Source organism: Boleophthalmus pectinirostris, unplaced genomic scaffold (assembly GCF_026225935.1).
Source record: "Boleophthalmus pectinirostris isolate CB_2022bp ecotype Guang Dong unplaced genomic scaffold, ASM2622593v1 HiC_scaffold_9, whole genome shotgun sequence".
NCBI lineage: Eukaryota > Metazoa > Chordata > Actinopteri > Gobiiformes > Gobiidae > Boleophthalmus > Boleophthalmus pectinirostris.
Genome location: NW_026571541.1, coordinates 14,231,803 through 14,258,627, shown reverse-complemented (window position 1 = coordinate 14,258,627; position 26,825 = coordinate 14,231,803). Strand labels below are relative to the sequence as shown.

The 26,825-nt window shown below is 38.2% G+C and overlaps 1 long non-coding RNA gene across 1 annotated transcript in view; it reads right to left on the bottom strand.

Moving 5' to 3' along the window:
• Positions 1–7,112: 7,112 nt before the first annotated feature.
• The window catches only part of LOC129407221 (uncharacterized), a 36,947-nt gene continuing 17,234 nt past the window's right edge, over positions 7,113–26,825 (bottom strand). The window contains exons 2-3 of the long non-coding RNA XR_008631458.1: positions 9,334–9,424; positions 7,113–8,675 (exon numbers count right to left, since the gene is read on the bottom strand). This is a non-coding gene — a long non-coding RNA (uncharacterized LOC129407221). The remainder of the gene's footprint in view (positions 8,676–9,333; positions 9,425–26,825) is intronic.

The following is a 26,825-nucleotide window of genomic DNA, read 5'->3' as shown; positions in this document are numbered from 1 at the left end:
ATATGGTGATGCTGTATTTAAACAGGTAATTTCTTCTTGTTGTAGAAAAGAAGCTGTAATTTTTCTTCTAAACTTTCCCAACTATCACACCACAACCACGTCTGAGGCAGAGCTTTATCATCATGGCATCAACTAGCATGCTAACAGTTGATTTCCTGGTTTGCAAAGGATACACTTTTTCAATTAGATGCCAACAGCACAGAGTGGTCTTTCAGTCCCCAAGAGCTGCTTTTACAATACTGGGGCAAATTTTGTACTTTGTTCCATTAACATTTACAAAAAATGGGTACAGACTACAGCCCCACCTGATTTGGATTATCTAGCCCAGTCTATATCCATGTTGTGCAGCTTTTATAGGCCTCTGCCATGTAATACCAATGTGTGTGTGTGTGTGTGTGTGTGTGTGTGTGTGTGTGTGTGTATATATATATATATATATATATATATATATATATATATATAGAGGTCTTAACAAATAAGAAACTATTGATTGTAAACATGTAACAGCATGAGGGAATTGTCAGTTTTCTTTATTGTATTTAAATCATGATGAATATGTATCAGTACACACAAAAAGAACACAGTATATTGTTGCATGCATGTAAACAGAAGATGAAGCTGAGGCCCCCTGATGAGATTATTGATGTATGATATATTCCAACTGTGCATGTGAATGAGTGACTCTCAGTGACAGCCATCGTGAGGAGAGAGATCCATGTTAACGCATTAATATATGTATGCATGTAACACCAAACAGATTGTCTTGAATACACATGCAGTTCCCATTGTGTGCTATAACTTGTCTGACCTCTGTGGGGCGCTGTTCCCTCCTGTGCTGACAGCCTCTCCAGCAGATTCGGGTCCAGTCCTCCTGTGGTGATGTCCCCTGGGTTTTCTCATCAGCGCTCCACATGTTGAGCAGCTCCAATCTGGCCACAGGCGACAGTGAACCCCAGCACTCAGTGTCACTGCTCCTCAGGACTGTCAAAAGACCTCTGTCAGAAACCCCCCTCTGTGCCCCCCGCAAGCCCAGGAAATGAACCAGGGGTGAGAGCGCGGGGACGCTCTGGAAGACACTTCTGCTTAAGCTGCAGCTCCATTACTCCTTCAGACATAAAAAGCCTGTCATTGGTCATTTGATCCACAGCAACAGGAGACGCATTTGATGAGTGAAATAACAAAATGGCCACACAATAGTGCTGGCTTATGGGCATCTTAGAAAAGCCTTGATTTATTTTTTATTCTGAAATCTGTTCTGTGCACTCACATTAATTCAATATGAACCAATGATGACTAATCTCGGCCAGAAAATACCATTTTCATTTTCACCAGCACTGACAACTGCTCAGACTTAAAAGCCTTTCAGCTAATGCATTTATGAAATCACCAGAGTTGAACTTTTACTTATCACAGTGAAATCTTACCAGCATTAACTTAGCAGTCTAACTATGGTAGATGTATGCCTTTATTCTGCATCGCCCCCCTATTTGTTCTGTTCTCAGAAAAGTGGAAGTTTGATTTTGATTTGCTTTAACTAGTTTTAATTAATTAAATGTTATTCTTAAATTCCTAGAAAGATACAGAGAGAAAAAAAAAAGATGGTAAATGGTCACATTTTTATATACTGCTTTTCCACCTTCCAGGATGTAAAGCGCTTTACATCAAGGGACCCATTCACACACACCCATTCACACACCATGTGTGTATGGAGACACTGACACAATGACAGCATTCATCTGTGGAAGCTGGAATCGCACCACTAACCACTATGGGTCAGTGCACAAACGCTCTACATGTGATCATACTTTTAAAAATGTTGTTCCAAAATCATCTTGGTGTTACATAACATGGACAGGGCTCTAATTTATCCTGACATTACAGAGCCCTGGTTTAGAACAGGATATATTAAAGAGTACAGGCGTTAAACAGCAGTGCAGAAAGACACAAATACAAAGTTAAGGTCAACATCTTTTTATTAATCACCATTAACTTACTTGTGTTCTATATTTTGCTGCATAAAAGAGATTTAAGGCCATTAGCAGCTCTCTTTGAATGTAAATGCAAAGGTTCATTCAGCCAAATGGCACCAGTGAATCACAGCACTATTCAGAGAAAGTAGTGGGTAATAAGTGTCTATATTCCTATAAATAGAGCCCATCAGTCATTGCTTATTTATAAAAGAATATATTAGAGAGTCTTTACAAAAGAATATGATTTGCATGAACAACATAATTTCCATTTTGCATTAATGTATTTTTTTGCCCAGTCTATTGTTAGAGGCAAATGTTTTCCTCCATTTAATATGGCTGAGCACATAGCATCACTTACAGTCTAGAGGACTCTCAGATGTAACACTTCTCCAATTTGCTCAAAATCACTTGACATTCAAAAGCCTAAAAAGAAACTGTATTTGTACAGATTTCCTTACAGATAATTGTGGTGACAGCCTAAGATCTATGATAATGTCTCTCTTGTATAAGAATAACAAAAGCGGTTGCTAATGCACTCATAGAAGCCTGTTTCTAACAATTATGGGTAATTTCTCCCTTGAGCAGACAAAAGTATTGCAGCTTTTTGTTCTTGTCCTACCTATCATTTCACTGTTATTTGTGAATGCCAGTGTGTACAAATGAATGTACAGCACAAGTGTGATTAGAGATGTCTCTTCCCTTTCCCATAAACTATATATTGAAATGCAAGCATGAATGAAAAGCTGCTTTCAATAATACACTGTAATATTTTCACTAGATTATGTACAAATTGTTGAAAAAGATTACTTTAACTGCATAATTGTAACTCAATACTACACGCCTCTGCATCTTTGTGCATGTAGCGTAGTATAGATGAGGGAGAGATGGAGTCTAGTTTTGATGAGAATCCAGAGCAGAGCACACTGGTGAAGTCCTGGAGGGCCCCAGCCTTTCAGGAGGTGCGTGTGATGTGCACTCTCCCACGTCTTGCTTTCCTGCGTGTCTCAGGATCAATTATGACTGACAAGAAGCCGGCACTTTTGCAGCTTGTTGGCGTTTTTTGATCTTCGGCAGCATACCAGGCGAAGATTCCTGTGTTTTTTCCTCTTTTTGCTCCCTTTCACTCCCACGCCCATCTTTGACACAATCTGGGATCAGGCAGCCCAAACCCGCGGGATCAGCTTTTAGCCAGTGCTCACAGTCAGGGAAGAGCCATTAGAAGTGCTGGAGGACTTTCAGCTCTCGTGCACTCTTTGTCCCTTTGAAGTGAGGAGGAGGTGGTTCTGTGTTTGCAAAAAGGATTTTCATTTTTATATTTTACAATAAAGTGGAAAGGCATCTTCAGTTTATTTAAAAATGTCTTTTTACTGCCCCAGTGGGACTTGGGTCTTTTTCACAACCCTCCCAAATCAAATCTTTTTATAATTTTGCACATGTCCTCTACCTCGGAATGTCAACATTAGAATCTTGTACCAAATACCAAACATTTTGCATGCCGCTACTTTAGTTATCCAACGTGTCTTATTATTAAATCCCTTTATTGTGCTAATGCTGTTAATCTCTCAGTAATACATTGCAAGCTGAATTTTCCAGTTCTAAACAAACTCTGTCTCCCCCTCACAGTTTAATGAGCTACACATTGGCCATCATGCAATTTAAATCACATACAATTCTCCCCAAGCTGATCACTGTGAAATTAGCTGCAATAACCAATGTTAATACCCCACGCTCCTCTGCCTGTCCCAACTCTTCATCATTATTTCCTCTTCCCCACTGCTTTCAATGCCGGCTCATGTCACCGGAAGGGATTTCATGGAGAACTAAGTCTAAGAAGTGCTAATTTAGGGCAAACAAAAGCACAAAGCTGACCACAGGGCCTGCCGCTGAGAGTGCTGATGCTGTTTCTGTGTATGATGTCATCCACAGCAATGTAATTACAACATCTGAGTCTACAGACACTTTGGACATTTGAAATATGAAGTAGAACAATATGGACAGGACTGATAAAGATGCTTGAGTCAAAATGATGCTAAATAAATAAAAAGGGATCTTAAAGGTGCATTATGTAAGTTTTCTGGTGGAGAATCTACTACTTGATTGTCTCCATGGAAGTTTGACTGCTAAGAATGTTTCAGTGTGGCATTAAAATGATCTAAGTATATCTCAGTGTATCTCAGTGTATCAGATTTAGTGCAGTTATCTCTTCATATTAAGCCCTTAACGCTGACTGTCACAAATATGGGACAAACCATTTGGATCAAGATACAAGCCGAGACAGCAGCTGCAAATCCCCCAGTGCCAGTTAGTGCATATGCAGTACCTTCCTAGGAACCTTTGGCAAGCATTTGTTTCTAGCTGTTGCAAATTTGCAGCATACCCAAATTTCTGTTTATTTCTTTTTGCTATAGTCAAATGAATAATTTCAACTTAATTTACCATCTACTTCTTAAAGGCAAAAACGCACACAAAGCATCTATATAAATTCAGGCATTAAGGGGTTAAAGCATTAAAAAAAAGCTTTGTGTGTATTTCTTTGGCAGAAAATTGACCAAAATCTATACAGAAGATTTCAGGCTGATAGCCATCAAGCTTAAAAAGTCCAAATAGCGGCCCCGTATATCGCCCAACCGATATATATCAGTCTATCTCTAGTTTTTACTACAAAGACCCTTCAGATAACCATACATTACAGATAGCCTTGTCTGGATTATATATATTGCTTCTTCTCTCGTCCAGCCGATTGCACTTACTGCACATTTCTTTTTTGTAGTGCATTATCATTGCCTCAGTTGACATATTGGAAAGTTTATGAACCTTTGCTAAATTATCTGCCAAATGTATTTACCCACTGCTAAATAAATGGTTCTACTACTTGTTTGGGAAAATAAATGTCCTATATAAAGAGTTCTAGAGTTGTAAGGAGAGACATGAGGCTCTGAACGTTTCACTTTCAGCATATAGTCCTCTGAACTTGGTCTATGCTTACAATGGTGCTATTTAGATGATGAAGGCCAGTTGGGAGAATTGGTCCAAAATCTGAACAGCATATTGCATTTGCTAATATAATATCAAGATTGTTCAGTCTTCGTAGCCTGTTTATGTGAACTGAGGGCTGTTTGATTGGCTCTCGGTCTTAACATGAGCAGTGGAGAGGCAATTTAATTTCCTCTCCTCTGCCTCCCTGAAAGACAGTTTTATTTTTACATTTTATTAGGCTTTTATTAAAACAAACAAACAAACAAACAAAAATGCATTTATAACAGATTGTGTGATGCTACTGTTTATTCAGTTGTTGCTCCCCTTTCCTCAGCGCATCGCAAACTGTTTGGGTTTACATGCATTTTAAAAATTCAAATTGGACTAGGCCAGTTATCTGCTTTTCCTGGCGTGCATGGAACGAATTGAGTGAGTTGCTCCAGACAGTGCAATGCTGACTGTAGCACTTCATGTCTCTTAGCACACACACATGCACAAATACACACACATTCACATCTGGCTCTGAAAAGACATGTGCCGTCATGTGACCATCAGGCATTCAGAAGATGCCCCCAATGAATATAAAGTATAAACACTCCTCTAAATTCCCCACCCCTGGCCTCTATTTCATACCATTATCTTGGTATAATAAACACATTAGCCTCTCCCTACCCAATTCCTGCTCCTAAGATGAATCTTTCCTCACTATATAAAATAATTTGCCAACATTATATGAGCTCTTGAATAATGTATGAGGGTTCAGTGAGAGTTCTGAGCTCGATGGAGGCTGAGCGACACAGTGCAGACGTACAGATGGGCGGATCACAGGGGAAGGAGGAAGTGCAGGGTCTCGTCAAATCTCAGGATATAATGTACATGTTTCTGGATTGGCTCTGAGGGACACTTACTCAAACTGGCTTCAAGCTGTTCAGATGAAGATGCATTTGATCTCAACTCATTCAGAAGTAATTTATTTAAGTGAGAACGATTCAAGTTTGGTTGGGAAACTGTATGTTTCACAAGCTTGATTTAACAAGAAACCACAGATACAAAAAAAAATGTGTATGAAGATTAAGGGACAACAATGTAAGACTGTTGTCTCTGTGTGTTTGTGTGAACATTTTACTGAAGCCCTTACTAGCTAATTTATGTATTTATTTCATTTGATCAGGACAAGTATGCACATTAAAGGCCATATATTACACAAAATTGACTCTATTGAGCTTTTAGCTCCTCAAAAAAACATACCTGGAGTTGTGTTCTGTTTCATTCACATGTTTGAGCAACCCTTTCATTATTAGTCTGTCTACATCTCCAAAGCTCAAATTGCTCTGTTCCACCCTGTGATGTCATGAAGTGGTAGTTTAAGTTAACAGCCCTTTTTCTTTTAGTTCAGAGTTTGGAAATTCCAAGTTTGAAACTATAATGATTCTAGTCAAAGTGTATGAAGTTTAAAACACAGTGGAGCACTTCTTGTTTTACCACATCTGCGTTTATGTGTTAAACATATGTGTGTGAATGAAACAAAACACAACTTCAGGTTTAGACATAATCCACAACATCTGACATGCTCTTTAGCCTCGTCTCAAGTGGAACAATTTAAATCAACAGATACGGTGCATGGTCATCCCTGGTATGTGTATAAATCTGGGGTCTGCAGGATCCGGCAAATTCAAAGATAACTCTTTTTTTTTTTACCTTCGACTTCACACATCATGTTAAACAATTAGCCCATACATACTGCACCTGCATGAAGCAGACTAAGAAGAGATAGACTAATGTATAACTATCTGATATAGCACAGGGATTAAGCACTGGATTAATAGGATTACCCATCTCTGAACAAACAATCAGAGAGCAGCAGGCTGTGCACAGATTCAGATGGTTAAGTAAGACTTGGGATAAACTGTCTATAACATTTGGTATGTGTAATTTTTCTGTTATTGGGGAACTAGTAAAATACAACTTGGTTTTAAGTAAATACATTAAATTTAAGTAGCTATCTTGCCTAAAACATAACCTTGGTAAAGTAAAAAAAAATGGGTTGTGACAGGGTTCTATTCCTGAGTAATGATGATGGTGTTATCAAAATGATGTTTTTGGTGATTTAATGAATAATGTTACTAGTAGATAGAGACATCACATCAGTAAAAACTGTGACAGCGTGTTGGGTCTAAAGACAAAAATTGTGCAAAAAAAGAAAGAGCTGCACTGCAGTTCTTTAAAGCTCCCACATTTTTATTTCAATGACGTTACAAAATGTTTTGGGTCAAGCCCTTCTTCAGACATGAAAGGTTACGTTTTGCAGCTGTTACATATAAACTCAGGCCTACTCAATCCCAACACATTTTTTTTTTTTAAATTACAATTGTTGAATGGAATTTTTAGTACAAAACAGGTGTTCACTCTGTTTTAAAGTGGTGTATAGGTTTAACACAGCCAAAAATATTTACTATTTATATTAACTATTTACACTTTATATACAAATAAAAGCACAGAAGACCACAATATTTGTATCAGAACTGCAGACATGAAAATATAATTATTGGCACACATATAGCCACAGACTGGAGTGATGACGTCAACGTCACAAAGACGGTCTCAGGTCAAACTCTTCATTGAGACCTTTTGGAGCCAGAGTCTCTAGAGTGTAAATCCAGAATGCCTCTTTTTAAAAAAATGGAATTCACATCTCTCCTTCGACTGGGTTGTTTTATTTGTTCAATTCCCACATATCTGGATGACCTTACATTGTGTTGCTTTTCAGTAAAGTACACTGCTATTGTTGTTACGGATGTTGGATCTATGTTCAGCAATCCTTGTTTTTAATGGTCTAGTTGTTTTACCAATGTATGCCAACCCACATGGATATTTCAACATATAGATCACACTGTTAGTGTTGCAGGTAATAACTCTTGATTTTATAAGGTTTCCCAGTACTGAGATGATTAAACCTTTGTGTTTTATGAGTGAAGTTACACTGTGTACAGTGTCCACAACGATAGTTGCCCTCTGGGAGAAACTGCAAGTGGGCCCGAGTGGTTGATGGCAGGTGGGCCCTCACCAGCATTTGACTGAGATTTATAGATGATTCGAGGTGGCAATGTGAAGCCATTCAAAGTTGGATCTGATTGTATTATGTACCAGTGTTTTTCTGTGATTTTTACCATTTACAATCTGCTGACTGGTTAATACTGAAGTTTGCACTGGATCCTTGATTCGGTTTTATTAACTCTGGTGCGCTGGAGGCACTGAGCCAGTGTTATGCCACTGAAACAACTTCGGGCACTCTCAATCCACTCTTGTTTGTATTGTCTTTGTTTAAATTGTTTCTCCAGATCATCAGCTTGACTTTGAAAGTCTGAGTTAGAATTGCGAATGTGTTGTATATGACTGAACTGGAAAATTGGTAGACTTTTTTTTGAGTGAAGCTGGATGGAAAGAGGTGCCATGGAGAATGGAGTTCCTGTCTGTGCTCTTAAATATAATTTAAGTATAAATTTGTGGAGAGATTATCTGAGTTTCTGCACACAAGAATGTCTAAAAAGTTCATTTTAAACTTGTCATACTCCTTTGTTGGAGTTGATATAGGAGTGACTCTGTACCTCTCCAGACAAAGAAAACATCATCAATATATCTCTTCCAGTTTGAGACATGGGGCAGGTATAGATTGCGTGAGATGTTTGCAAAACTTGGTGCCGTCTTTGATCCCATACTTGTGCCTGACACCTGTAAGTAAAAATCAGAGCTAGACATGAAGAAATTGTAAGTACAGTGTCAATAAGATCAACTATGAATTTTGTGCTAGGAATGCAATTGAGTCTTTAACTGAGGAAAAATTCTAAAGCCTTTAATCCTCCTTCAAAAGGTACATTAGAGTATAAAGATTCAATATCCCTAACTAACAAACACTCCCCTGGAACTAAAATGGATTGAAGCATTTTGATAAATTCCACAGAGACTTTAACATATGAAGAGAGAGATGTGACCAGAGGCTGAAGATGGTAATCAACATAAGCTGAGATTTTTCAGTGAATGAACCAGTGGCTGATATAATTAGCCACTCTGGTGAAACATCAGTGTATTGCTTGTGAATTTTAGGTAGAATATAGAGCACTGGTGTGACTTGAATGTTAACCACCATGAATCCATATTCTCATTTAGTGATGTCACCATTCTCTAAAAAGGTGTCCAGTTTTGTTCTGATGTGTCGTTTGAATGCCAGGGTCGGCTTCTTGTCCAGTTTTCTATACAATGTAGCATTGCTTAATTGCCTCTGCATCTCTCTTTCATACGATGAATGATCAAGGATTATACATTGCGACTAATCTGCAGTAGGTGTCAATGGAGGAGTTCCTCTTATTAGGGGGAATGAAGGTGCTTTTACCTTAGAAGGGAGTGTTCATCGGTTGATTGTTGACTTGTGCTTGTCTGTTCCACATTCTCAGTCAGCTCTAGCTCTTGCTGAACTTCAGGTCCTTGAATCATAGGAAAAGATGCAAATATTATGGTCTTGTGCCTTTTATATTTGTATACACATTGGAAAAAGAGTAAATACTTTTGGCTGTGGTAAACCAATACACCACTTTAAAATAGAGTGAACACTTTTAAATAACACTATTAAAATAACGTAGTCTGATACTCCCTCTCCAGGTGGCTTCAGATTCCTGAATGTGGCGATGTCATACTCAGATGGCCGCAAGAGCCAGTTTTTCCTATTAATTGTATTGTACTTTACCATGATATATCGGAAAAGTAAATTTCCAAATTTAGAACAGGATAATTTGATATTATTGACTAAACCGAAGACCATGCTATTTTTCAACAAAAATCTGCAGTTGAACAATATTAATTTTAGAAGCCCCCCATCTGTATTAAATAACATTGGCCTATAGAATGCTGTGATGTCTTCTGAGACCCAGAACATGTTTGTATGTGCATAACATATGGTGCCTACTTAAGTTAGTGACTGTGCTGTGGGCTTTAACAGAGCCATTTCATCACATTATTCAAAACAAAATAAAAGTACTGAAGTTTTTTTGAACTGTCCATACTGAATAACTTGACTTGACCTATTACAAAAGTACCTGTGGAAGTGACCTGATCTTTTTTTACAGTTCAACCAAATAAATGGAAGAGATGGCAGAATAAAGCTGAAACAATTTATAGATAGTCACACCTCTCTCTGTATCTGCTGCTGTGAGCCCCATTCTACATGATCCTGGTGTTTTTATTTTGCTATTTTATCTGTAAATAAATTCCTATTTGCTCCTATAACTGCTAGTCTTGTGAGCTTCATTTGACTGGAGCTGAACACTGTGGATGATGTCACACTCGCTTAGTCCACTTCTTTATACAGTTTATGATTGAAAATGTACCATTGGAAATCTGAGAATACAATAAAAGTTATTCTGCAGAAAAGGTATCACATCTGGACTTAGTCATTATGCGGCATAGGTTTACTGCCTGCTTGTCTAATCCTTTGTATCCATGGAGATTTTATTGTTTTGCCTTGAATGTTCCACAGTATAGCTTTAAAGTATCTATATTGCATTTATTCAGTTGCACATTTTTCTTGCTCATAATACATTGAAAAACATACAGACTACACTGTGAGCATAGTTGCCTCTTCACAGATCTGACCTGCAGTATGCTACTGTGGTGTCAAAAATGCTTGTTTCCTTAAAGATAAATACATACTGCAGTGCAGGTGGCTGACCCCCCAAAAGAAAAGTTAAATAGCAAACCCTTTGCCCTAACATGCGCATTATAAATAGTTTTAATAGCATTTATTATATATCAATTAACAGTACAGTGTGATACTATAAGACACCAATAAAAATCAAACAATCAAACAAAGGGAATCATAGTACAAGCAAGATCTCACCTCATTTAATCAAAATGCAAAGTAATTAGAAAGTGTTACTCTAAAAGATCATTACAGACTAAAGTTGAATAAGATGTGTGGGAGTTAACTGTGATCTTGCTGTTTCTCCTGTTATTATCACACAGGCAGTGGTGGAGATTTCACTTTTACTCAGTTATTTATGTGCAAAGTTCTTGTTTCCTCCAAGAAGTTTTCTATTATTAATCTACTGAACAACACTAAAACAGAATATGTAAGGAGAGCTCAGTTTTCTGTGGTTGTGAGTTGCCCCAGACATGTACTAAAATGCATTATTCTAGTTTTTAAACACTATAATTCATTAAATCAGAACACGATGTAATTCTTTTCGGAAAACATTTACTTTTGATGACTACAACAAGCTAACGTCAAAGCAATGCATGCCGTGCTTCTCAGCCTTACAATAATGCAACATCAGGCAAAATTTAACATAAAACACAATTTATTCAAACACTTCATGCAACCTGGGCTGGTTTTCTTACAGTGGTAAACAGTGAGTAAACATGCCAGGCACAATCAGCTGTTACGATGTGACAATGAGCTGAGAGAGCAGAAACACTGAATAAATGTAATCATGCTATAGCAGCACAATTGCACAATCTCACACAGAGCAGTGTTTAAATATCAGTGTATCTGCAGCAGCATCTGTGGTCACTCAACGACAACAACTCACATGGGCCTGTGCACCCTGCAATCACCGCAATCAAGACATAACTCAACATAATGGCTCATTAAGTTAACATTTTATATTTTCCAATACTCAAAAATGCATCATTCAAGCTCCTTTGTAGTGATAGTAATTTTGCTATAATGGCCTCTCTACTGTAATAACCAATCAATCAATGTGACAGTGGGATTTGAACTGTTTGCCTCTTGGTAATAATGACTTGCCAATCTAAGCAAATCTAAGTGGCTAAAATTGGTGGCTGATAGCACTAAACCACAGCCTATAGACTAAATGTTTAAGCCAATATTAAGGGTAAATATTCACCAGTAGCTTTTTCATTAATGTGGAAGTTCAACAGCTATTCTCACACTTGAATTCATGTATAAAAAGTTAAATGAAGTTACATGTATGGGCTCTATTCATGTTTACTAGAAGATGTTTTGAAACACGAGGATGACGACTTCCGGTGTAGTTACCAACAATGGTTAGATATGATAAATGACCATGGATTCAGCAGATTTCACAGTCTACCAAAGCTTTCCATGGGGGATGTGACTCTAATCGCATCTTCCATGTCACTTACAGGCAGCTGGTTGCAACTGCCAAACATAATGGAACGCTGCAGTTATACAAATTATAATAACTTAATATGCAATTTATAAAATGAAAAGAAGAATACAATGGCATCTAAATGAAGAAACCCAGGCCATTTTCTCAGTTTTCTTAGACGTTGTCAGATTTACTGTGGCCAACAGCGCCCAAAGGAAGTCATCATCCGCACGTCTTCTGGTTTTGTGACGTAAGCGTAAGTTTTGTCCCCAATGTGGGACTATATATCCAGACCCCGCCCATCATCTCCCCTCACTCTCCTCTTTACTCCTCCAGGCACTGCCCAGTTTAGCAGCTCAATTTCAAATGTGGTTTGGGTCAAATTTATGTGTTTAGTCCCACTTCAGCATAACAGAACTGACTATAGGCAAAGTGGTGCATCAGTTTTGAGAGCAAAAACCTCAGTTTTAACTAAGATTAAACAAAGCAATAAAATAGTGGTTGGTCTAAACTTGATTCACTTATTACCAGGCCAAGCACGTTTCCACACTCAAGTAGACAGTAGACACAGACAGAACAAGATCCAGCTAAGATGTGGCTTTAAAAAGCTTATACCTTTTGGTGGGTGAGCTGTCAAAGGCCAAACTCACTGTCTCACCGGAAAATCTTAATCAAAATGTAATAATACACAGCAAATTCAAAAGTGTTAAGTTCACAGTGTTGGTGTTGTTGTGAGTAAAGAGAAGAAAATCCAGATATGTTTCAACATAGTAAAGAGTTATTTCAACTATGACAGTGCTGTAGAGTAAAATAAGTAGTTGTTGATTCACAGTGTTAACGGCAAACGCTTAGAACAGCCTAATGCTACTACTAGTAGTAGTATTGAGTAGTAGTAAGCCAACTAACTTACCTGTGACAGTCAATGTTGCCATCACTGATGTCCATGAAAATGGGATAAAATTAGAGCCCGACCGATATATCGGTTGACCAATATTATTGGCCGATATGGGCACCTGGAGGCATATTGGCTATCGGCCGATATGCTTGCTGATAGGGGCCGATATTTCACATGGGCATCTGATATGTCGTTAAAAATCTTAGACTCTCTACATTCTGTTCATTTAATCCAATTTACAGACAGATAAATGTCCTAATATGTGGCTCCACATCAGTATTTATCTGTGGAGTCATTTCTCTGTGTGTGTGTCCGTACTGTCCCTGAACACACCACAGAGTCGTGTCACTCACGTGTGTTTGTTTACACTCGCAGACATAGATCCAAACATTGAGATTATTTTCTTTTTACGGACAATCGGTTTGAGTCTGGATTAAAAGGACATTTATTAGTGCAGACTTGTGATGTGAGGAGGAGCCTGTGTGAGCGGTGAGTGTTGGAAATATGTCGACTTTGAAGCTAGTTTTGGTCATTTGTTATGGGTTAGCTGCTGTAGCTCCCGCACATAAACAGACTGTTTTCTATTGGTCTATTGTACAGTGACTACATTGGGCGTATATTTGTTACTGGACCTGCACTGATATGTAAATGAGCTGTGAACAGACATGTGAATTATGACATTTGCGCATATAATTAATTACCACGGCGCACACGTATTTACGGCTAAAGGCTAATAGCGCTAGTTTCTTTACTAGTTATGGGTTGGTCGCGAACGAAATGACTCTTAGAGCCGGCTCTTTGAAGCGAACGACGGGAGCCTGATCCTTATTGGGAGCCGTGTTTTCTTTCTCTCACCTTTTTTCTCTTCACGCCGCGTGCAGACTCGTGGTACTTTGACAGCGGCAGCGACTGAAAATGAAACTTTGAGAAATTTGCGTGTGCATAAGATAAAAAACAAAACAAAAACTTGCATATTTGGCTGTAGTTTAGCATAAAATAAATAAACCAGGACTAATATTGGGCACGAGATAGAGACCGAGTCCCGACACTCAGTCCTGGTTCAGTTTTGGTTTAGTCCTGTTTTACACGTGGTCTAGATTTGTTTTAGTCCTGGTTTAGTTCTTTTTCAGTCCTGGTTTAGACCTGGTTCAGTCCTGCTTTAGACGTGCTTTAGACGTGCTTTAGTCCTGCTTGCAACAAAACAATCTGAAGAGCCACTTGGGAGGCAAAACCAAAAGAGCCGGTTCTCTAAAAAGAACTGGAATACCCATCACTAGTGTCTAGAATGTGATGCAAAAATGGCATTAAGCCAACCTACTGTCTGTAAATATGACATAAAGAGGCAGACTAACAATAAATGTTGCCTAAATAAACCCAATTTAAAATCCACCAAAGCCAAACCTAAGTTTTTTAAACAATTCAACATTTACAGTGAATTTTAACATCACTAAATATATCGGCGATTATATCGGCTATTGGCAGCTCCAACTCCCAATATATCGGTTTCATATCGGCCACAGCAAAATCCGTATCAGTCGGGCTCTCGATAAAATAGCCACAAATTGTACTATATTAAGAGTAATGTTACTTAAAAAAATATTTCTCAAGTCTAAGTAAAAGGTAGAAGTCCAAAAAATGTGTGAAGTAGCTAAGAGTAAAAGTATTCGGGGAAACTACTCCTCAAGTAACTTAAGTTAAAAGTAACTGGAAGAAACATCTGATTTGTCATTTAAAGTGAATGCAATTGCATCTTTCTACTTATAATTCCTTTAAAATGTTAGTTGAAAAATAATTAGAATTTACCAGGACTGTACAGTACAGTACAGTGTACAAATGTCTGACCGTAACATTGTGGTAGCATTAACTGCTACTTGGCGCTTAGCCTTGTGCATGCTTTACTGAGTTAAGTTATCAAATGTACCACAATAGCGTATTTAGAATGAATAATGTTGCACAGATGATTCTGCTACTTGTCCGTGTTTTTGTCGTAGAGCAGCCCTCAAAGCCCCGTGACAAGTGTCCGTGATGCTCTTCACTTTCCAGACCGGGTTACAGCGCAGCGGAGCACTGACCGAAGAGGCTCTCAGCGGCTGCGCTGCTGCTGAGTCTCTGAGGGGAGCGTCTGTCTGGGATTCCCGGTGTTTCTGCAGGCTGTACATCACGGGCAGCGGGGACACGGTACACGCTCCGTAGCCTGGAGTGGACTGGGCACCAGAGGAGGTGGAATCTTCTCTAAACAAGGACTAACCCCGCATTTGACCAGGTCTAACCCGACACCCGCATACGCCTAAACCAGGTGAGTCCCGCTCTGCCTCTGCTCCGTCTCCAAACGCCCTCACACGGCCCTGTCTCTGCCTGCACCCGGTACTGGTTCTCCATTTCCAAACGAAAATCTAATGGCCGCAACACGGACCCCCGGTCTATATGTTATTTTAATAGATCCATGTATGGAGTAAGAAAGCTGTCAAAAACTATTCGTGCGCATAAAATAGAAATCTGTGCGTATTTGGGAAATCCGTGCATATTTGGCTGTAGTTGCGCATAAAATAAATATTTGTAAACTCTCAAATGAGTCCAGTCGTACATAAAATATATTGTGTGTATTTTATCCATCAGAATACGAATTGAAAAATTACGACGTCATGAATTACAATCACGAAATGAAAATTTACGATTACGCTTTCATCAGTACGAATACGAATTCACAGACGGAACTTTACTGTCAAAAATACGTCATCACTTCACAGACATTATTCATCGAGCAGAAGAAACATCGATCAAGATCAAGACTACGCATGCTCAAGTTTGTAGCAGAGGGTAAAAACAGAGTAATAGCACAAGAAGCTACAACAACGACCAACAAGTGGGTTAATTAAAATCTATTGTAAAAATGTCTGCGGGAACCGAACGCTGCTGTATAATATTGTGTAGAAACACCTCCTTTGAACGGGAAATTGCACCTATATGTTAGATAGCATAGTGGTAGCCAGTTGGCTAACATCCGACGTAACGTTCTCCCAGGGCTAATTAGCAAATATCAGGTTCTCTGTATGTTTAGATTAAAACATTTACAACTACAGCCACAGCGAGCATCAGCCAGTCTTCATCTCAGCTGCATTTCAGACAATGGGTTTTTCATGAGTTATAATGGGTTATAATGAGCAAATCCATCCACGTCACGGTGACGTTATACTTACCGGTAAATACTGTAAACATACCAAGGTGTTGCCTGTAAACACGAACATTAATTGATGCTGGAAGCTGCATTAAACTGTAATGTGTAACATTTCATTAGCTGTGACGTCTGTAACCAGGACAGTTTGGTAGTGTTTGGTGTAAACTGGGACATTTCAGCGTCCCGAGGAACTTTTGGTGGCATTTCATGCGAGAAATGCAGCTGAAGTGAAGACTGACTGATGCTCGCTGTGGCTGTAGTCGTGAATGTTTTAATCTAAACATACAGAGAACCTGATATTTGCTAATTGGGATAACGTTACATCGGATGTTAGCCAACTGGCTACCACTATGCTATCTAACATATAGGTGCAATTTCCCGTTCAAAGGAGGTGTTTCTACACAATATTATACAGCAGCGTTTGGTTCCCGAATTCAAGACATTTTTACAATAGATTTTAATTAACCCACTTGTTGGTCGTTGTTGTAGCTTCTTGTGCTATTACTCTGTTTTTACCCTCTGCTACAAACTTGAGCTGCGCAGTCTTGATCTTGATCGATGTTTCTTCTGCTCGATGAATAATGTCTTTGAAGTGATGACGTATTTTTGACAGTAAAGTTCCGTCTGTGAATTCGTATTCGTACTGATGAAAGCGTAATCGTAAATTTTCATTTCGTGATTGTAATTCATGACGTCGTAATTTTTCAATTCGTATTCTGATGGATAAAATACACACAATATATTTTATGTACGATTGGACTCATTTGAGAGTTTACAAATATTTATTTTATGCGCAACTACAGCCAAATATGCACGGATTTCCCAAATACGCACGGATTTCTATTTTATGCGCACAAATATTTTTGACAGCTTTATTACTCCATATCCATGGTCTATACTGAAGTGAAGGGCAGGCTAGCATTCATTAGCTTAGCATTCGTCAGCTTAGCTCTTCCGAGTTTTCACCTTGTTTTTCACACTTTGGGCTGCATTCATTCGCTGTATTCACATTTCTTAATAATAGCTTATAAATGTGTACACTTTTGTGTGGTGTGTTGAGGTAGGATATTGTACCAGGTGGAGAATTATTAAAATTATTTGAATCAAAAGGATAGTAGTATTCTGTAAAAGTTAAATATCTTCAAGTACGATGTCTTACCCAATACAATGTCTTAACATGCTATTGACCTTTAGTCAAAAAGTGTAATGATACGTTCTTTTTTTTGTATTTTCTTTAGGGTTAATGTCTTGCTGCTGGTTCACATGCATCCCCAGCTCCTAAAGGCTACAGTGGAAAGATAAAGGCTCAAGCCATTAACCCTCTCATCAGAGATTTGCAGGTATGTCATGAAATGGTTAAATGTAGAAATTAAATGTAACCTCACCAATAATTTTGTAAATGACTAATTGAATTTTATATATGTGCAAAATAGTGGTAATTTTTGCCTTAATCTCATTCTATTTTCATGATTAATGGCATTTGTTTTGTTTCCTGTGGGTCCTGCATTTAAAAATAATCTTTTCTAAGGGGCTACATTTTTTCAAATTACCCTTCAAGTTATTTATTTGAATGGTTTCTGTATACAAAAACATACAGCTCATGCAACAGAATAACCTGCTTAATAGGAACAAACAAATAATGATGTATGCACCACAATATATTTACTATATATTTACTTTTAAATTTGTATTCATGGCTCATTAAATATTGCATAGCCCGTTTTGCAAGGTGGTTACTTCAATATGTTATATTTATTCTATTCTATATTTTATTTTACAAATCGGTATGGACACATTTCTTGCTGGTTGAGCCTGGATGACCTAAGGACAAAGGTTTTTTTTGTCATTGTTGACAAGGCTGAATTTGGTGAAAACTTCAAGGCACTTGGTCATCAGACTCTCACAAACGTTACACCTGTATTCAAAGAACTGTCTACAACATGGACGTTGGATGTGTCAAAAGAAACCCCAAGAGTGAAAGACTGAATCTTGAGGTAAAAAGTTTCTACAATGTTAATATTTCATAATTAGCAGGACTGCCTCTATTGTGAACATTGTTATGTTTATATAATGTAGAAAATCTTGTTTCAAACAGTCAAACATGCTCCTCTCATTTTTGGAGATGAGTATGCCTGAATTCAAAATCTTGATTCATCCGTCGACTGCCTGCATTGAAAAATCAGCTTTAAAAAAAAAAAAAAAAAAAAAAAAAGACAATCATTGTGACCAACTGTTGAGGGCACAGAGAATTCCTTCTGTCAGTTGGATTTTGGAACAATAGTATTGTGTCATATGACTTGTTTAAATTGAGTTGATTGTATGATGTGCATTGTTTTAATACAAGTTAAGTTAAAATGGAATTTTGTGGTGGTTTTCATTATTTAACATTTGTAAAAGGGATTATAAACTAGAACGACCACAGCATTTACACTGTATTTAGTGAAGAAAGAGTTACTTTTGAATAGTGTAACATGAAGAACACAATTTCTACTTCATAAAGTGTATAACTTTAAAGTGTTAAAACATAGTAATAAAGAGTTACTACTTTTTCACTGTACACGTGTAAAAAAATCAAATCAGTGTCAGATTCAAGTATGAGGAATGTGGTTACATCATTTTACCAGTCCTGAGCCTTCTACACTTTGTAAAGTGTAGTTTTAACTCATTTTATTGTGCACCCCATATGACATGGTAAAAGTGTTAATTCAACTTGTATATTGTTCATTTTAACACTTTCAAATTTGCTGTGTAGACAGATGTACAAACTGTGCGCAGACATTTACAATAATGGATCAATATATAAATGTTTTGTTCTATTAAAAGCTTCAAGACCTATTGCTGTTACAAGCTCACACTCTTCTGAAGGTGCATTAGCGGTCTGCCACCTGCTTGTTATTGCTTTGCCTGGAATATCTCACTGTCTATTTAGAGACAAGCAGGTGGTGCCTCCAAGTCAGATCTGTATCAGAATAAATTTTTTTCAAGGTATTTTTGAGAAAGTACATTTATGTAATATAAGTTTTAATACTGTGGAACATTCCATGCAAAGCACTAACATCTCCATGAAGATAACAATTTATTTAACCTTTACTTCAGCATAATGCCTTTGGAGGAGATTGTTATTACTTTAGTTGAATAAACTAGGAGACTATACAACTCTAGGGACATAGTGAAAATGACTAGGCACATTTATTGATGCAATTGGCCTTGGCATTCACAATACTTTGCTTTTTCAAAAAGAGATACTTGCCTTCTGGAAAGTTAGGCAGCAGGGCTGGTCACGACAGTAGAAATTTTAACTTTTAACTGACTGTGTTGTAATGATGTGACAAAACTATTATCAGAAGAAGTCAGCTATTTGATTGTGAGATATTTGGATTTGGTGTGGTTGTGACATCACTGATTAGGGAGCAGGGCCTGTGATAAGCTGTAATGGGCTGTCAGTGCATTATCAGCTGTCAGGAAGTGAAGGCAAAACGCAGCCAGGACATAAGCATCGGGAGCAAAAGTGCAGCTGACACCTCCACGCTTTCCCAAGTAATCGTATTTAGAAAAGACTGTAGACAAAAACTCAGCACAGAAGCCAACTACTTATCCCCATGGGTCTTGTTGAGTAGGAGAAGAGGAGGCAGAACTGTGTGGAGCAGAGAGGTTCTTCTAGCTCAGTGCTGGGCCTAATTACACTTGGAAAATTCACCGGAGCTCAACTGCACTTGAATACACAATGGGATAAAAAGCTTGCCTCAGGTTGTTGTTAATCACTTGTATGCCCATCTTGTGTTAGGATAGGACTAATTTCTCTCCCTATTGTAGGTGCACTGTTCAAGACTCAAGATGTGTGGAATCATCAAAAAAACCCCAAAAGGTAACTGAATTATTTCCCTATTCATTTGTTATATAAATGTTTTAATACGGTAAAACACTGCTCTTACCATATAAAAAATACAAATTGTTATGCCTTTAATAGTTGTTATAGGAGTTTTAGAGAACGTAGAGCGAGTTAAAGCATTTTAAGTCCAAAATAACAAGGCTCATAGCAGCAGTTAAAAAGAGAGGATTAACAATTTTTCAATGTAAAATCAATTTGAAACAGATTTGAGAGAGATGGAGCTGAAAGTATGCCCATGTTCACTTCCTATCTAGCAGGTTAGCTATGACCATTTATATATACAGTCTATGAGCCCAGAGTAACAGGTCAGAACTTTGCTACTATCCACAAATCAATGGATAACAAATTGCTCTCTCCATTTTGTATCATAACATCACTGATGATAAAACTTAAAAAAAAGAAATTAAAACTGATTGAAGTCAGTAAAAAGGTCATGAACCAGTGACTCATTTCCTTAGGCAGTAACAAGAGCTGAACACTACAGATGGGATTATTCAGTGAACGTGGGAGGTGGGGAGGGCTCTTTGGCATTTGTAAAGATCTGTACTTTCTTTCAGTGAGGTTTGTCTGTTCAAAGAGAGTCATGTGGGATAGGCTCTTTTCCTTTATTTTTCTTGACAAAATATCATTTTTAAATTCACTGAATTTAGCTGAATTAAAAACCTATTATGCTTTTTGGAGGTATTTAGTATTGAACAATGACCTATGGATCCTGATTTTACATTGTGTTCATTTTAAACAGGAATGTTCCCCGAAAACAGATTAATAATAGAAAGAGGTCCACTGACTTTCTGTTCAAAACTGATAAGCTCTTCATAAGGAAATTTCACAGAAGCATGAAGCAAATTTTCATTTACTTGCTTTTATTCTTGAAAAATGTCTGTGTGACATTTTTGCGCTCTGCCCAGACTCAGATATTTTTGAATAATAACCATTAAATAAAGAGCTGTGGAGGGACATAGAGGGTAGGTGAAAACTGAGCATTTGTGCCTCAAACTCAGGACAACACAAGATTACTCAGACATGCATGAATCAATTGAGACTTTGAGTAGCCTTATTATGAAGGAGCACCTCCCACAAAAAGCTCATAAAAGCTGGTTTTACATAATATGCCCCTTTAAATTGTGTTGTGTCTCCATAAACATATCAGGCTGTCAAATGAATTATGCCTTACTATGCAGAGTCAGATCTAACCTGAGCATTGAGCACCTGCTCCCATGTGATCCTAATCGTAGTACTTTGTGTGTACCGTTTAAGAGAACAAGGTCAAGATTGAAAGCAGAGCACTGAGACCTATCCGGGAGCTGTATTTCCACTTGTACACATTAAGGTTTATGTGTCGAGACAAACAGCTCTCTTGTATCAGTCAGCACCTTGACCAGTGCAAAGTTCACTTCACACAGCAAGGCAAGTACACAAGCACACAGCACACGAATGTGAAGTGGTTTTGAAATGCTCTGAGTTTGCAGGAGTGGTCTCTCCGCCTGCTCTGTGATTTGAGTGACCCTTCTTAGTACACTATGGGTCAAAATTACAAACACTACATTTTACTGTGAGTTTTACTGCTGTAACTTTACCAGAGAAAGACTGAAAAGACATGTTGCTGAATGGAGCTTATTTGGTTGATACCAGAGGTGAAATTTATTTTATTATAAGATCTCACCAGCACAGCAAACTTGTATCACTTCACTCTGATTAAATTCTCAGTAAAACATGTTTTTCTGTGTATCCGCCCTGAAGGGGTTACCCCATGTGTCCTTACACGGTCAGACTATTATCAGGACTGAGCAGGAGGTGGCGCTCTCGTGCTGTGCCCTGTGGCCCTCAGTGCACGCTGACAGCAGTGGGACATGACCAGAGCCTGGGGTGAGCTCACAGTACAAGATCACATCTCACAAATAACTCCATTTAGCCTCTGCTGTAGCACTGCTGTACACGCTCCACACGACAGCAAAGTTAAACAGAAACAAGAAGATGAAAAGTTCATGGAGCTGTTTGTGGCCACAGTTTGGGAGTGTTAAACCAGCCCAAATAACAGTGAGCCAGTGGCCGGTCCATCAGTTGTATTGATGGGAATAGTCCTCCTGACGGCCCCCAGCCCCCCGCACACGGAGACCTATCAGACGACACACACTGAAAATGACTGGGATCAAGAGCAGCAATCAGTCGACCACACGTCGCTCGGCAACAAGCAGGGGGTTGATTACCTGCAGCTCGGTCTCCACTGGAAAACTGATGCCAAATCAATTTTTCAAGGTTCACTTTTGACAAACATGCCACGGGGAGTTGAACAATTGGAGCAAATTCAGGGGGAAGCCTCAGACCTGTGTAGAAGCCTTGTGTGATGGCTGTCAGTCTGCTGGCTTTGTCTGACCCCGCACAGATACATCCAGCTCTCATGGCTCTACAAATTTGTTTCATTTTTCATTTCATCTTTTTCATCTCACTAACATCTTTACACATTAAAAATCAGGCAACATAATAACTACCAGATACATAATGCTACACTGCCTTTATGCATTGTTTATTCTAATGAGTTTATAGGAGTCGTGAGTGTGGAAGATTTCTTATAATTGTTATTTTAGATTGAGTGAAGTGATTCTTCGTCTCCGCTCCTCTATGCGATCATATCATTTCTGCGGAAACAGCCTTGTACTTCAACAGTTTCTTTGTACCTTTGTCCCTGAAATGAACCTTTTTGACAACAGACGACAGCTTTCCACATCTACTTTCTTTTCTTTACCGGCAAGCACTTTTGCCGTAAAGATTGTGATTAGTGACTGACAGCGACAACCAATTTTGTTCCCAAGCTCGAATGGAGAACAGTTATTTCCTAAAGTCCAAAAAAGTTTGACTCCCTTGTGCCTGCTTCCAAATCCTGTCTATTTTTCAATTTGGTCTGCAGCCCGTAAATACCTGAGGTGTCAAACAGGAAGTGAGGAGGTAACCTGAGGGCACCGTGGTCCCCCCTGTCTGTCCATGAAGCAGAGAGAGACCTTCACCTCAGCCCAGAGCAGCTAAAGGCTAAAGGCTGATTCTGCTCTGAGCCTGCCTCTAGGAGAAGGCCATGGGCAGTGACAGAAGAAGGGACAGATATTCACAATGAAATAAACATGGAAGTATCATTAACAATCCAAATGCAAATGATATTAAGTTTCACAAGAGCTGTTACACACACATCTTTTATTCTATGGCTGTGAATTGTGTCTTTTATTTCATTTTATTTTTATGGTTATAAAAATGTTTTATGTAAGTATTTGAACACTTTTTATTTATTGTTTTTATTAATAATTTACTCTTTTTTTTATTGTTTTAATTTGTCTGTGCAGCACTTTGGAAACTGTCATGCTTATAAAATGTGCTATATAAATAAAGTGAATTGGATTGGATTAGTGGGGACAGCAGCTGAGTTAAGTATATCAGGTATAGTCATATATTCTAAATCAGTGAACATCAGGGGATTAGGAAACTCCTTTTGCTTTTGAGAACCAGTGTACATATTATACTTACATATTTTAAGATAACAATACCCTCATCTTCATGCAGAGGTGGATGCATTGAGTTTCAAATACACAAATAAAACTATAAAACTAAATCAAACAGTTTGTATCATTTCAATGTAATTGGAAGTCTAGGTAATTTAAATATACCTGAACTACACAGTACTTAAATTTTCCTTTATACTTTCTGAGCCGCGCTTTTTCTTTTGTCAGTAGTGCCGTTTTGCCCACAGTAATATTGCACCCATTATTAAATTAGATCCTTCCAGATCTAGATCCTTAGATCCTAGATCTAATCTGGTGTCAACATATAAACATTCTGTCTCATTTTTTCATTGTTTGAATGAGGCAGTGAAATAAAAACATGAATTTTGATGTGTAAACAGATGGCCATTATATTTTCCAACAATTAGGCTTATTAAGAGTCAATGTGAAACTTCTATCTCAATTTTATTTTCTTAATTTTACTTCTATCTCAATTTTCACTCATTTTAATTGTGGTGCTTGGTGGAATAATAAATTTTTGCTGTATTATTTTTAAGAAAAGTTTTAAGAAATGTTCATTATGTTATTGTCAGTATTTAATTTCAATTCTAATCACCCCGTTCAATAAACCCTTCCCATACCTGCCAAGCTACTGTCTTATAAGGTGAAATATTTGAATGTTCTGATCAGGCCACAAATACAGGACTCTGAGGTGCAAGCGAGCATACTTCAGTAAAACTTTGTGATCTTAAACAGACCCATTCAGCATCGTGTTGTCCAGTTTTACTGTTTGTATTTCTATGAAAAAATAAAAAGAATAAAAATTCCCCTTGGGGACAATAAAGGTGTATCTATAGAACTGTAATGTTAAAATAATCACTTCATTAAAATTCATGTGGACCTAGAACCCCTGGGACCCACCTGGAAATCTTTGGGTTTGCGACCCATAAGTATCAGAGAATGTATGTTTGGCCATATGTTGATTAAAGGTCTTATATTACGCAAAATTGATAATTGAAGCTTTAAGTAATGTGAGAATGTTCCCTCCTCAAAAACATAATACTTGGAGTTGTGTTTTACTTCATTCACACGTTTGGGTAATCCTGCATTATTAGTCTACATCTCCAATGTTTAAAATGCTCTGTTCCACCTTGCAATGTCATGTAGCGGTAGTTTTTAGAGAAGAACTCAACCTAAATATGCAGGGTATGTGTGTTAAACATGTGTGAATGAAACAAAACTCAACTTCAGGTACGTTTGTGATGAGGAAACAACATTATAACATAGATCAGGAAATAGTGTAATATGGGATCCTTAATATAATTCTTCTTTTAAAAATTAAATGATATCTAATAGGTATTTACTTTCACATTCTGTAGTATTTGCTTTTGATTTGCTAAGGAATAAAACCCATATGACTTCTTCTGCTTCCACTTTAGATCGATTGCATATGATTATGTAGGTTGTTGTATCCATGGTGGTCACACTGTTATGTTCTGATCTCTCTGGGCTCGGAGAACAGACAGTGACCCTGCTGGATACAGGTGGTGTCTGCTGGAGGTCCATAAGCAGCTGACCTCACTGTCCCTTCTGTGGTTTCTGCCCAGTCCACTCTTTATCACGGCTCACCACAGGCCTAATTAAACGGCTTTTACAATCCAACTGCCCATGCAAGGAAGCAAGGTGTGTGGCATATTCACCAAACCACAGTCCCTCGCACCCCAGCCAATTAATTCCAGTATAATAGGAAACGCAGAGAGGGTCAGAGAGTCTCATATTTATGTCCATATTAGCGCATTCTCCCAATTTCCCTCCCGGAGTTATCTGTTAAAGGCAAATGTCTGATATGCAGCTTACCGACTGGCCCCGATTCAAGGAGATGTCACCAGCAGTAAGTGATGAGACAGGATGAGCACTGATTTGAGGGTGTGAGGGAGGCTGGACCGTAGATTAGGGTAAGCACAAAGTTATGGGGGAGAATTATGGAGATGCTGAGTCGGTGCATTTTCAGCAGTTAATTTACAGATAGCATTTTAGACGGATTTTAATGAGTTGTAAATATGATGGAAAGACTCAGTGCCTACCTCAAAACAGGCTCTCAAAATGAATGCTTTTCATAAAGTTCTTGCAGGGCCACTACAGCCAAATGATGCTATGAATTCTCTTGCTTTTGTCACTTAGAACTGGACATAGAATGAGCTAGCGGTCGCATCAACTGAAAAACCTGCACATTTTATATCTAGGAATTACCATAATATTGATCTTACCTACTCAATATTAAACACATTTTAGACATTTTTATGTAAATAGCTTTGAACATTTTACAGTCCACTGTGGCTGAGTGGATAGCACTGTCACCAAGTTGATCCTGGGTTGGATTCCTTGCCTGACCAGCCAATTCCTTTTAATTCTGTTCAGAATGGACTTGAATAGGACCATAGAGCATGAAAAATCTCCTTCCAAACTTGAGACGGTCCAACCAGCCTAGTTGTAGCATGTGTCCTTCAAATGAAAAATGCGACATCTCCACTTAAAAATTCTTGTAACATTCACAACAAAATATATAACTTCTTTTAGATAAGTAATAGTTTGGTGCTTCAATTACTGATTCTGAGAATTTTTATTTTTATTTTTTACATGTAACCAACTATGTTTGTTTTGGACTCAAACAGAGAAAGTGTCCCTGTGATTGGTTAATCCACCTGTCAATCACACCTACATTATTAAGCTCTTTTTTGAGCCCAAGAGTTTTGTTTTCATACGTGACAGTTTCAACTGCTCACTAGCGGTCTTCCTCAGAGTGGTCACGTGATGTTGCTGTGACGTGTCTGTCTTCCTACCGGTAGAGGCAGTACCTGTATAAATCAGCTGACCAGACACATCACAGCAACATGTCCATGTTACCACTCTGAGGAAGAGAGCTAGTGAGCAGTCGAAAATGTCAGGCATGAAAACAAAACTCTTGGTCTGAAAAAATAACCTAATAACATAAATTGTCTGAAGACCAAATGAACCTCATTGGACTGTCAATCATGCCCTCTGAAATCAGGGAGACAGGATATGACTCCAGATCCACTTGCCTTTGTAAAGTTTTGTCAAAGCGTGTGGTTCTGGCTGACCAGGTAATTGAATTTCTAGACTGGGTGCTGCCTTTTTGCATTGATTTCTTTAAGGTGCTCTGGTTACCTCCCTTAACCAAAACTATGTACAGAACATATAGGTCAAATGATGAGGGCAAACATTCCAACACAGTCTATAATACATGACTAGGTGAAGAGACCAACAGACTATAAGTAAAATATATGAGACTCTAC